The sequence below is a fragment of the Carassius carassius genome, chromosome 12, assembly GCF_963082965.1.
Source record: "Carassius carassius chromosome 12, fCarCar2.1, whole genome shotgun sequence".
Lineage (NCBI taxonomy): Eukaryota > Metazoa > Chordata > Actinopteri > Cypriniformes > Cyprinidae > Carassius > Carassius carassius.
The window spans coordinates 16,539,984-16,552,772 of record NC_081766.1 but is presented as its reverse complement, the minus strand read 5'-3'; the positions used below and the strand labels follow the sequence as shown (position 1 = coordinate 16,552,772).

General features: G+C 49.8%; 1 protein-coding gene across 1 annotated transcript in view; it reads left to right on the top strand.

Annotated features, from left to right (window-relative positions):
- Positions 1-12,789, top strand: part of LOC132154935 (glutamate receptor ionotropic, NMDA 3B-like) — a 61,679-nt gene that overhangs the window by 25,298 nt on the left and 23,592 nt on the right. The window lies entirely within an intron of this gene.

Genomic DNA, 12,789 nt, shown 5'->3' with positions numbered 1-12,789 from the left:
CCTAGGAGGGAGTGAATTGCTTTCCATACTCGGGAGATGAATTGGGGGCCCCGATCCGACACTATGTCCTCTGGAATGCCGAAGTACCTGAAGACATGGTTAAACATCAGTTCTGCCGTTTCCATGGCAGTGGGGAGACCCTTCAGAGGAAGAAGACGACATGCTTTAGAAAATCTATCCACAACAATCAGAATACATGTGTTATTATCAGAGGGAGGGAGGTCGGTCATGAAATCCCCTCCCAGGTGTGACCACGGGCTGTTGGGGACGGGCAGAGGATGGAGTTTGCCAGATGGTAGATGGCGAGGACTCTTGGACATGGCGCAGCTGTTACATCCACTCACGTACCTTCTGACATCCGAGGCCATGTTGGGCCACCAGAAGCGTTCCCGTAGCAACGAGATGGTTTCATTGACCCCCGGGTGACCAGTGCCAAGTGATGTATGGGTGGCGTGGATGAGAGGAGTGCGACGTGTCCTAGGGATGTACTGGTGGGCAACCCGGCGGAGCATTGGTAGGAGTCTCGGCTGAAGGTAGGGTTTCAGCAGACCAAGTGATAGGGCAACTATAACTTTGTCTGGGAGGATGGGTTCGGGGTTCTCAGACCTCTCTTCGGGTGAGTAACATCTGGACAGAGCATCGGCCTTAACATTCTTTGCCCCAGGGCGGTAAGTGATGGAGAACTGGAAGCGGGTGAAGAATAGCGCCCAGCGGGCTTGTCTGGGGTTGAGTCTCTTGGCTGCCCTAAGGTATTCCAGGTTTTTATGGTCAGTGAGAACTTGAAAGGGGTGTTTGGCTCCCTCCAGCCAATGTCTCCACTCCTCCAGGGCAAGCTTGATGGCAAGTAGCTCCCTGTTGCCAATGTCGTAGTTTACCTCCGCCGGGTTGAGCTTCCTGGAGAAGAAGGCACATGGATGGAAGGGGGTGGGTGTCCCCTGCTGCTGAGACAGGACCGCACCCACTCCGGTGGTAGAGGCGTCCACCTCCACGACGAATGGTAAATCAGGGTTAGGATGCACGAGGAGTGGGCGGTCGTAAAGGCCAGCTTCAGGGCCTGGAAGGCTTCGGTGGCGGCAGGAGTCCATGACAGGGACTTGGGCTTCTGACGAAGGAGGTTGGTTAGAGGACTGGTGATGGTACTAAAGTTCTGAATGAATCGTCTGTAGAAGTTTGCGAAGCCAAGGAATCGCTGTAGTTCCTTGATGGTGGTAGGAATAGGTCAATCCCGGACGGCGCTTACCTTCCCCTCGTCCATCCGGATGCCACTGCGGTCGATGGTATAGCCAAGGAACTGCACTGAGGGCTGATGGAATGAGCACTTCTCTGCCTTTAGGTAGAGCTGGAAGTCCCTCAGGCGTTGCAAGACCTCTGCAACGTGGCGTCGATGTTCGGCCTGGCTCCGGGAATATATCAAGATGTCATCGATGTACACTAGGACGAATTGATGGAGGAAATCCCGGAGCACCTCATGCATGAAATCCTGGAATACGGAGGGGGCGTTTACTAGCCCATACAGCATCACGCAGTACTCGCAGTGGCCAGTAGGGGTGATGAAGGCAGTTTTCCACTCGTCCCCCTCGCGTATCCGGATGAGGTTATACGCGCTGCGGAGGTCCAACTTGGAGAATACAGTGGCACCACGGAGATGTTCTAGGGCCGCTGGGACGAGGGGAAGAGGATAGTGAAACTTCTGAGTTATCTTGTTCAGGGCTCTGTAGTCGATACATGGCCGCAAACCTCCATCCTTCTTGGCCACGAAGAAGAAACTCGAAGCAGCAGGGGAGGTAGATGGGCGGATGTATCCTTGAGTCAGCGCCTCCCTGATGTAATCCTCCATGGCCTTCTCCTCGGGAACGGATAGGGGATAGATCCGTCCCCTAGGCACTGGTTCACCCGGCAGCAGATCTATAGCACAGTCCCATGGCCGGTGTGGAGGCAGCTTGGAGGCCTGCTTCGGGCAGAAGACATCACTGAAGGGGGCGTAGCACTGGGGTATGGAGATGGACTGGTTGACGACAGGGCTTTCAATAGAGGTGGTGTAGACTGGTAGTGATTCGGGGGGACGTTCCACGGGAACTGGACAGCCGGAGATACATGATTGAAAGCAGGCTTCGCCCCACTTCAGGATTTCTCCGGTCTTCCAGGAGATCACCGGGTTATGCTGCTCCAACCACGGGCGCCCCTAGGATGACGTCAGCGGTGGAATCCTCCAGAACCAGCAGATGAATGTCCTCGTGGTGAAGGAGTCCAGTTTGGAGGGAGATTGGGCCCACGCAGTGGCGTACATACTTCTTGCTTAACGGCTTGCCGGTAATGGTGTGGATTTGGTAAGCAGCCGGCGTGGCCGAGGTTGGGAGCCTGAATTGACGGCAGAGGGCGCCGGAGATGAAGTTGCCGGCTGACCCAGAATCGAGGAGGGCGGAAACTGGAAGAGACACATCAGCCGCAGTAAGTGTCACAACAGTGGTGAGTGGTTTCATTGAATATCGTGAAGGAAGGATGGCACTCACCATGGGACGAGGAGGACGAACGGGGCACCCAGCTATGGTATGCCCCGGAGCTGCACAGTACAGACAGAGATTCTGGGCCAGCCGTCTTTGACGCTCCGCCATAGTGAGGCGGTAGGAGTCCACGAGCATGGGCTCGCTGGCTGGTTCTGGGGAGCTGACGTTCTCTGGTCGGCCGAGCGGAGAGGAGGAATGCGCCTGGCCCTGGTGCTCTTCTAAGCATGACTGCATACGAGTGGCGAAGCGGATGGACAGCTGGATGAATCGCTCGAGGCCGATGGTATCCTCGTATGCAGCGAGATGCAACCGCACTCTGGGCTCCAATCCTTGGCGATAGGTAGTGAGAAGGGCCTGTTCGTTCCACCCACTAGAGGCCGCCAGAGTTCTGAACTGCAAGGCATAATCATTGACAGACATATTCCCTTGTTTCAAGTTGTATAATCTCTCACCTATTGAGGAGTCCCAGACAGGTTTGCCGAAAACTTCCCAGAAATGTTCGATGAAGCTAGAATATGACTGGGTTACAGGATTATTCTGGGTCCAGAGAGAATCTGCCCATTGTAAAGCCTTGCCTTGTAACTGGGAGATAATGAAAGCTACCTTAGCTCGATCCATTGGGTAAGAGAGCGGTTGCATCTCCAGGACCAGTGAACACTGAAGCAAGAATCCACTGCATTCCTCCGCCGAACCAGAGTAGGGCGCTTGCCGTGCCATGGTACTGGCGTGCACGGCAGGTGAAGGAGGGATGATGGGATCCGCGGAAGTGCTCGCTGGTGGTGGTGATGCAGGTGCTGACATTAGTGTACGGCGGAGTGCATCAACTAATTCTTGGAAGGGATCCGTGAGGCTCATGCTTGTGTCTCTCGGTGCTGGTCCGGTCATCTGTTATGGATCACTCAGAGACAGAGGAGTAACAGATGAAAGATGGTATTTATTGAATGGAAACACAAGCAGAGGAGCGGGAAGTGAGGAGTGGATGGGTGTTGGGATCCGTGCCGGGAAGGAGGGGACCACACACACGCACCGTGGGGCTTTAGGAGGATCTTGGAGGTAATCCTTGGAGAGAAGATGGAAGAAGAGTCTTCGGAGGTTATCCTTGGAGAGAAGGTAAAGAGGAGTTAGTCCTAATAGTTAGCGCAGGAATGATCTTGTCGCGAACGTGACCGGACAATGACTGGGTCCGTGTGTGTGGCTTTTGAGGTGCTGTGGTGGATGATAGGTGATGCGGATCAGGTCGTGATGATTAGTATTCAGGTGAGGGTGTGCGCCGTGATTGTGTGGAGGTGGAACCTGGCGTGTTTGTGACACTTTTTTAGTAAATATTTAGAATGAATATTAGAGAGTTATACATAATCATGGGTAAGGGTCAAACGTCATCATGCATAGTGGCTTGGATATTGATTCATATTTTGACGGGTACTTTTTTTTTCTTTCATGTTTTTAATTACCACAGCAGATCAGAAGTGTAAAAAAAGACATGATGCACTTTGATGATAATGCAGTGATTATGAATAGCTGCCGTCTCTCTTCTTATCTGATGCTGGAGTGAGCCTCGGGTGCAGTTTGAGACTTGGGATGTCACACATCTGCTAAGACACTCTTATGCCTAATGATGTGTCTAACTAAACACAGTGGGGACGCCACTCAGTATGGCAGACTGTGCAAGTAGTTAAGCATCGCTTTCAAGCCACATGAACAATTTATGAAGCATGATAGCTACTCTTGACATCAAATATATAAGCTGCTCACCCTTTTTAATCATGCTAAATACTTTTTTTGATATACTAGTTTGCATAAATAGTGTAGATACATGAGCATAAATCACTCCTCAGGTCATAATACCCAAAACAACTTATATGTATAATGAAATATTGCATAAATCACCTCTTTATCCCCACATGATCCTCTTCAAATGTCAGTCAGAGGCCTAAAGAGAGCCTCATTTTCATTCGTAATTAAACATTTGTTTTTTGCAAGCCTGTGTAAGTAATTCAAAATGTTGGCAAATCTCTACCAGTTCCCACATTGGTCTTTCTTAATTAAGTTACTGTCACTCTTAACAGAGGAGAAGCAGTATTGATGATCTTTCCCTCACATTTCTCTCTGCCGTCATATTTCTTACCTCAAACATTGTAAGGCAGAATTTAGAATCTAGATAAGCAGTTTTCTTTACGTCATAAAAGCACTTTGGCACAACATTGTGGAACTAAAAAGATGAAGAATTACCAAAAGTTGAATTATTGAGGTCAACAAGGTTTAGATTTTATTTTATTTGACTTTTATTTTAGCATGGTTTTAGCATTGGTCTTAAAATGCATCTTTATTAAAGCACTGCATCAAAACACTGCTTCTGTTAACCTGGCCACCTATAAATGTCAATGTCAATTACTATCAGGCTTCAGATTGCATGATTTGAACAATGTTCCATTATTTAGCAGACTCCCAAGGTCGCTGTTTTTGTGTTGACTGTGATGTTTTCGTGGAATTAAAGGTTATAGATATTTAGACTATTTTTTGTTGTTGAATATCTGACCTTGTAAGTAACCATTTACCATTGGGCTGTGCAGTGCCTGATGTTTGTTAAATGTTTGTCTGTGTATATGCAGAGAGAAATTTTAGGCGGTTGCGTCATGTTTTGCACCACATATGTTGTGTTTTTGATGTGGCATGTCAAGTTAAAAATAGTTTTGCTTTTAGAAACACGTCTTGACACCTGAGTTCTGTTTCATTGTGTTAAGCTCCCTCAGGCTCTTTCTGAAAACAAGACTAAAGGGCTCGAGATTTGGCTGGTTAGCATAGCCCTGTTAGCCCCTATTGCTAGTTGTCATAGACCATCTGGTTCTTTAAAACATCTTTTACCATTAATAGCCATTCAAAATTAGCCTTTAATTCTGATGAAATAGTACATTTCATAATATGAAAATTAATTGCTGAAGGTATAAAACAAAACATAATTTCAAATTTACGTACCTCAAACTCTTCAACTATCAGAGCAGAAATTACTGGGAATTGCTAGAGTTTAGCCGTCGAATAGTAATTAGTAATAGTAATTTCCAATTTCTCTGCTCAGTAAAGGGTTGTTTATGGATCAGCTGCTGTCGCTGTGTGAGAGTGACAGATAGATTCAGCACGTCCGTCCTCCACACCTGCACGATAATTTGATGGCCAAACTACTGTTTGTATTAGTCTGCAAAACCTGCATGTTGCTGTGTTAGATATTAATTAAGTGTAACTCTACAGCATTTGGACCATTTATGAGATGTCAGGTAAAAAAACAGCACCTATTTATTTCCCCCTGGTGTTAAGACAAATTGTGATAATTGCCCGCAAGGTGTGGGAAAAGTTGGAAATGGAAATAGACATTTCCTGCTAAACTTCCAAGATGGAGCGAACAAATCAAACAGCTCATGTTGCTCAGATGCTGTCAGCTTGTGGATCCATTTAGACGTGAGAAGGGTAAAGTCCTACTGGGTGCCGGTATTGTTTGGAGGAGCAGCTGTTTTCAGATCGATTGAGCAATGAGAGGCCTCAAGGCTGAAAGTTTGCCTTCACACAGAAGGTGTTTATTTGTTTGGTTGTTTGCTATTCACCTGGCATCACCTGGATTTACTGGTAAATAAAAGATAAGCCTGCCCCGTTCTCTCTTCTTATCTCAGCTCCCATATGTACACAGCACATCACTGGGACCCCCTTGGTCCAGTTCTATTTTTTTGATGCCTTATTCTTTTATTTCAGCAGAGCAGAACTTAGAGACCAAATGAATGGCATGTTTTAATCTTTATCTTTTAAATGTATCTGGTTTGGCAGTGGCACCGCATGGAGTCGTCAGTGTGTGTGCTAATTCATGTGCTTTAAGTATCAGTGAAAGTCACAGGGACGCGTGTCAGAACCACTGGTGGTAATGTTATTCTAGTCACACAGGTTTTAACTTTGCATGGGGACTCCTCTTCAGTGCAGCAGCCCGTGCTGTTCACTCGCAGCACCCCACTAGGTTCAAACAGTCGCTATCCCCCTCAGAACACCCAAACATCCGATTTTTTACTCTCAAAGCACATTCATGCATGCCTCTCTGTCAGTCCACATCAAAAACAGCAGAGTGTCTGTGTAAAGATGGCCAGGAGCTATTTCAGATGAGAGGCTCTTCCTCACTGTTTTAGTGTCTGGTCTTTATTCAAGTGATTCAAATGTTTCTGAGATTGCATCAAAACAAGAGTTGTGTTCAGTGTTCTTGAGTATGAGGTCATCAAAAGTTCAGAGCGAGTAATATATTCCTCTCTCCCCTGTAAGGCAGCTTTGGAAGATGTAAGTCATGGGAGATCTACGGGAGACACTCTCCCAAGACTTCCCACTTACTTATTCAAATGTATAGTCATTAGGGAATACAATATGCATTTGCAGAAGATATCTGTATTTTATCGTAAGAGTTTGTTTTTTGTTTTGATGAATTAGTGTGAAGACCTGCCTAGGGTTGCATTATCTAATTGCGATTTTATTTCTTTATTTCTTTTTAATATAAATTGTGATTTGCAGTGTACAGTGTGTGTATGTATAAGCTACAGATTTGGTGCACTATTGTTTGTGTTTTTTTTTTTTTTCTTTAAATAATTGTATTTGCAATTCAAAATGCTCTAGGCTTGTTTGTAGGGCTGCATTTTTGGGCCAAAAATTGTTATTCACAATTATAAAAATAATAATAATAATAATAATGTTGTTGTTGTCGGGTCTCGGGGCTAATCACCTGTCTTTTTGGTGTGGGTGTGTGTGTGTTGGGATGGTTTGACAGCTCACCGCGTCTGCCTGTTTGTGTTTTCCCCGCCTCCCTTGTTTCCCCGTTGTTAACCTTAATTGCTCGCCACCTGTTCTCTATGTCCTTCTAATTTTTTCCCCTTTATTATTCCCTGTGTTTCTCTGTCTATTGTCAGACTGTTGTTATTCATACCAATAGCTCCGATCATCTAGCAGCTCTTTGAACTCACCTTGTCGTGTCTTGTCCTCAGGCTCCAGTGTGTTTAGTTGATTCCTCTGCCCTTGTTCTTACAAGCCTTGAGCTCCTAGTAGCTTCCAGCTGTTCATCCCTCCGGTCCGGCGGTTATACGTACTTCTGTGAAACGTGACTCATCTGCTACTCATCCTGTCACTGCAAGTGAAACGTGACTCATCTGCTACTCATCCTGTCACTGCGAGTGAAACCTGTGAAACGTGACTCATCTGCTACTCATCCTGTCACTGCGAGTGTAACCTGTGAACCGTGACTCTTCTCCTCTGTTTCGAATAAAGCCTTGAGTTTACCCGCATCTGAATCCAGCCTGCTTTCTCCTGACAGAACAGTCTGACCAGATTATGGATTCAGCGGGATCTGATCCGCTTCGCTCGGCTCTCGTTCAACAGGGAGTGTTGTTAGGGCAGCATGCCACCCAGCTCAACACCACCGCGCAGGATGTGGACGTTCTCAGTGCCCGAGTCTCCGAACTCCTCACACGGGTGGACGATCTTCAGCGAGAGGCAACGAGCCGGGGGCCCGTTCCTCACACCAGTATGTCACACGAGTCCGAACCCCATGCCAACAATCTGCCGGTCTACGATGGCGATCCTAACGCCTGTCAAGCGTTTCTCTCCCAATGCTCGCTGGTGTTTTCTCTGCAGCCCCGGCGTTACGCAAATGAAGAGACCAAGGTGGCTTATGTCCTTACACTCCTCTCGGGCCGTGCCCGCGAATGGGGAATCGCCGTATGGAGATCGCGGGCTCCCTGTTGTGCCACTTTCGCGGATTTCAGTCTAGAGATGGCCAAATTGTTTGATCGCTCTGCTCAGGGTGACGAGGCGGCGGCCCAGTTATCACGACTGTCTCAGGGGAGGAGCTCCGTCACTGACTATGCTATCCAGTTCGAGACTTTAGCTGCGGCATGCGGCTGGAATGAGAGCGCGCTGCGCGCTCGTTTTCTCGAGGGGTTGGATTTCGCCATTTCGGATGAACTCGCGGCCATAGAGCTCCCGCGGGAATTGTATAGGCTCATTAGTCTCGCGCTCCGCATTGAGGGTCGTCTTAGCCGGCGCCGCCAACAACGGCAAACACCCGCCCCGTGGCGCCACCTAGAGTCCTCCTCTGCCAGTTCAGCCGGCCGACAGCCCTCGGAAGAGGAGCCCATGCAGTTGGGTCGTCTACGGCTTACACCACGGCAGAAGCAGGAGCGTCTGTCGTCGGGGGCGTGTCTATACTGCGGCAAGGGAGGCCACTTCGCCCTTCAGTGTCCGTTAAAAGCCAGGGCCCACCAGTGAGGCGGAGAGTCCTGGTGGGCACGGTTCTCAGCTCAAGCTCTCCTGCAGCACGCACTCAGCTGCCGTTCCAACTCTCCTTCCAGAGTCGTTTACACACTGGACTCGCCCTTGTGGACTCAGGGGCTGAGGGGAACTTCCTTGATGCTGCCTCTGCTCAACGTTGGAGAATCCCACTTGTTCCTTTAGTTAGTCCCGTTTCAGCATGGTCATTAGCTGGCCGTCCCCTTACCACCATCACCCACGTCACTCCTAAGATAGACCTCCATATTGCTGGCAGTCATCATGAGCAGATTGAACTGTTTATTATTGATTCCCCTAAGGCTCCTTTAATTCTGGGACACCCATGGTTGCACAAGCACAATCCCCACATTGATTGGGTTAGTAGTTCTGTTTTAGCCTGGAGTCAGTCTTGTCACGTGTCATGTTTGGGTGCTGCTTTTTGTCCTGTCTCTGTGTCTTGTGTTCCTCAGGAGGATCCCTCTGACCTGACTGGTGTTCCGGCGGAGTACCATGATCTTCGGGCGGTCTTCAGTAGGGCCCGGGCCACCTCGCTACCTCCGCATCGCCCTTACGACTGTGCCATTGATCTCCTCCCGGGCTCTTCTCCGCCTAAGGGTCGTTTATATTCCCTTTCAGGTCCTGAGAGAGAGGCCATGGACAAGTACATACATGAGTCACTTCAGGCTGGGCTCATCCGCCATTCCTCCTCTCCCACTGGTGCAGGGTTTTTCTTTGTTCAGAAGAAGGACGGCTCCCTGCGGCCTTGTATTGATTACAGAGGTTTGAATGACATTACTATCAAGAACAGGTACCCCTACTTTTAATGTCTTCTGCTTTTGATTTATTACAGGGAGCTCGGGTCTTCACCAAGTTAGACCTGCGCAACGCCTACCACTTGGTGCGCATTCGGGAGGGGGATGAGTGGAAGACGGCATTTAACACCCCTTCGGGACACTACGAGTACTTGGTTCTTCCGTTTGGTCTGACCAATGCTCCAGCCGTTTTCCAGGGACTCGTCAACAGCGTGTTGGGTGACATGATTAATCAATTTGTCTTTGTGTATTTGGATGATATTTTGATTTTTTCTTCTTCTCTCCAATTACACACCCAGCATGTCAGACGGGTTCTCCAGCGGTTACTAGAGAACCAGTTGTTTGTCAAGGCGGAGAAGTGCGAATTCCACGCTGAGTCTGTTACGTTCCTTGGCCATATTATTTCTACGGAGGGGATCAAGCCTGATCCCGCTAAGATTGAAGCTGTTGCCCAGTGGCCGGCCCCTGACTCCCGGAAGGCTCTGCAGCGTTTCCTGGGTTTTGCCAACTTCTACCGGCGTTACATCCGGAATTTTGGTCAGATCGCTGCACCGCTGACAGCCTTAACCTCCACTAAGGTGTCCTTCAGGTGGAACCGGGAGGCGCAGGTAGCCTTTGACATTTTAAAGTCCCGTTTTGTCTCTGCACCTGTTCTGATGGTTCCAGATCCGGAGGCCCAGTTCATTGTCGAGGTTGATGCTTCGGACGTTGGGGTTGGCGCAGTTCTATCTCAGCGTTCCCTCCATGATGGGAAGGTTCATCCTTGTGCATTCTTCTCTCGTCGTCTCAGCCCTGCAGAACGTAACTATGACATCGGCAACAGAGAGCTGCTGGCGGTACGATTGGCCTTGGGTGAGTGGCGTCATTGGTTGGAGGGGTCAGCGCAGCCCTTCTTGGTCTGGACGGATCACAAGAACCTTGAATACGTCCGTTCGGCCAAGAGGCTGAGCTCGCGTCAGGCCCGCTGGGTGCTCTTCTTTGCCAGATTCAACTTCACCCTCTCGTACCGGCCGGGATCAAAGAACACCAAGCCTGATGCCCTCTCTCGCCTGTTCGGTGCTCCGGGAGGGGAGTTTGCGGCCGAGGCCATCCTTCCTGAGGGGGTGGTGGTCGGGGCTCTTTCGTGGGGTATCGAGCAGCGAGTTGAGGAGGCCGGTCGAGGGGTGCAGGTGCCGGGAGAGTATCCGGCGGGCAGGTTGCCGGTGCCGGCTGCACTGCGCTCTGAGGTCCTTGAGTGGGGTCACTCATCCAGGTTAGTCTGCCATCCAGGTATTCGGAGAACGTTGTCTGCCATCCGACAGCGTTTTTGGTGGCCTACTATGGCCGCGGATGTTAGACAGTTTGTGTTGGCCTGCCCCACATGTGCCCAAAGTAAGCCTGTCAATCGCCCTCCTGATGGTCTACTGCATCCTCTCCCTATCCCTTCCCGTCCTTGGTCACACATTGCCCTTGATTTCGTCTCTGGGCTTCCTCCTTCGAAGGGAAACACTGTAGTTCTCACGGTGGTGGATCGCTTTTCCAAAGCGGTTCATTTTATTCCCCTGCCCAAGCTACCCTCCGCCCGGGAGACCGCCCAACTGGTGGTGGATCACGTCTTCCGTCTCCACGGGTTACCGGTGGATGTTGTTTCAGATAGGGGTCCCCAGTTCGTCTCCCGGTTCTGGAGGGAATTTTGTAGACAGATTGGGGCCTCTGCTAGTCTGTCATCTGGTTTTCATCCTCAGACCAATGGGCAGTGTGAGCGGGCCAACCAGGATCTAGGAAGAATGCTCCGCTGTCTAGCATCCAACAATCCGAGTTCCTGGTGTCAGCAGCTCTCCTGGGCAGAATACGCCCATAACACCCTTCCTGCGGCCGCGTCAGGTATGTCCCCTTTTGAGTGTGCTGTTGGTTATAATCCACCTCTGTTCCCATCACAGGAACCCGACGCAGCAGTTCCATCCGCCCTGGCTTTCGTCCAGCGCTGCCGTCGCACCTGGGAGAGAGTCAGGAGGATTTTGGTCCAAACCTCTGACAGAACCAAGGCTGCAGCTGATCGTCGCCGGTCCTCTCCTCCTACCTATGTGTGTGGTCAATGGGTTTGGCTCTCTACCAAGGATCTGCCTCTCCAGGCGCCTTCTCGTAAGCTGGCACCCAGATTCATTGGGCCTTTCCGCATCACCAAGGTGGTTAGTCCGGTGGCGATCAGGCTCAAGCTCCCTCCTACTCTTGGTCGGGTTCACCCGGTGTTTCATGTTTCCAGGGTCAAGCCTGTGTTCTCTTCCCCCCTTAATCCTGCTTGCAGTCGCCCCACCCCCCCACCCCCTCGTCTTGTGGATGGATCTCCTACCTATACGGTTAAGAGATTACTCGATGAGCGGCGCCGCGGCAGGGGGTTTCAGTATCTTGTGGACTGGGAGGGGTATGGTCCAGAGGAGAGGTGTTGGGTGCCGTCCCGGGACATTCTGGACCGCTCGTTGATTGAGGACTTCCGGCGGCATCGAGGTAGGCCCCTTCCTAGAGCGCCAGGTGACGCTCCTGGGAGGGGGGGTACTGTCGGGTCTCGGGGCTAATCACCTGTCTTTTTGGTGTGGGTGTGTGTGTGTTGGGATGGTTTGACAGCTCACCGCGTCTGCCTGTTTGTGTTTTCCCCGCCTCCCTTGTTTCCCCGTTGTTAACCTTAATTGCTCGCCACCTGTTCTCTATGTCCTTCTAATTTTTTCCCCTTTATTATTCCCTGTGTTTCTCTGTCTATTGTCAGACTGTTGTTATTCATACCAATAGCTCAGATCATCTAGCAGCTCTTTGAACTCACCTTGTCGTGTCTTGTCCTCAGGCTCCAGTGTGTTTAGTTGATTCCTCTGCCCTTGTTCTTACAAGCCTTGAGCTCCTAGTAGCTTCCAGCTGTTCATCCCTCCGGTCCGGCGGTTATACGTACTTCTGTGAAACGTGACTCATCTGCTACTCATCCTGTCACTGCGAGTGAAACGTGACTCGTCTGCTACTCATCCTGTCACTGCGAGTGAAACCTGTGAAACGTGACTCATCTGCTACTCATCCTGTCACTGCGAGTGTAACCTGTGAACCGTGACTCTTCTCCTCTGTTTCGAATAAAGCCTTGAGTTTACCCGCATCTGAATCCAGCCTGCTTTCTCCTGACAGTTGTTTATTTCTTATTAGTATTACTAAATTAATATATTAAAATGAAAAATATT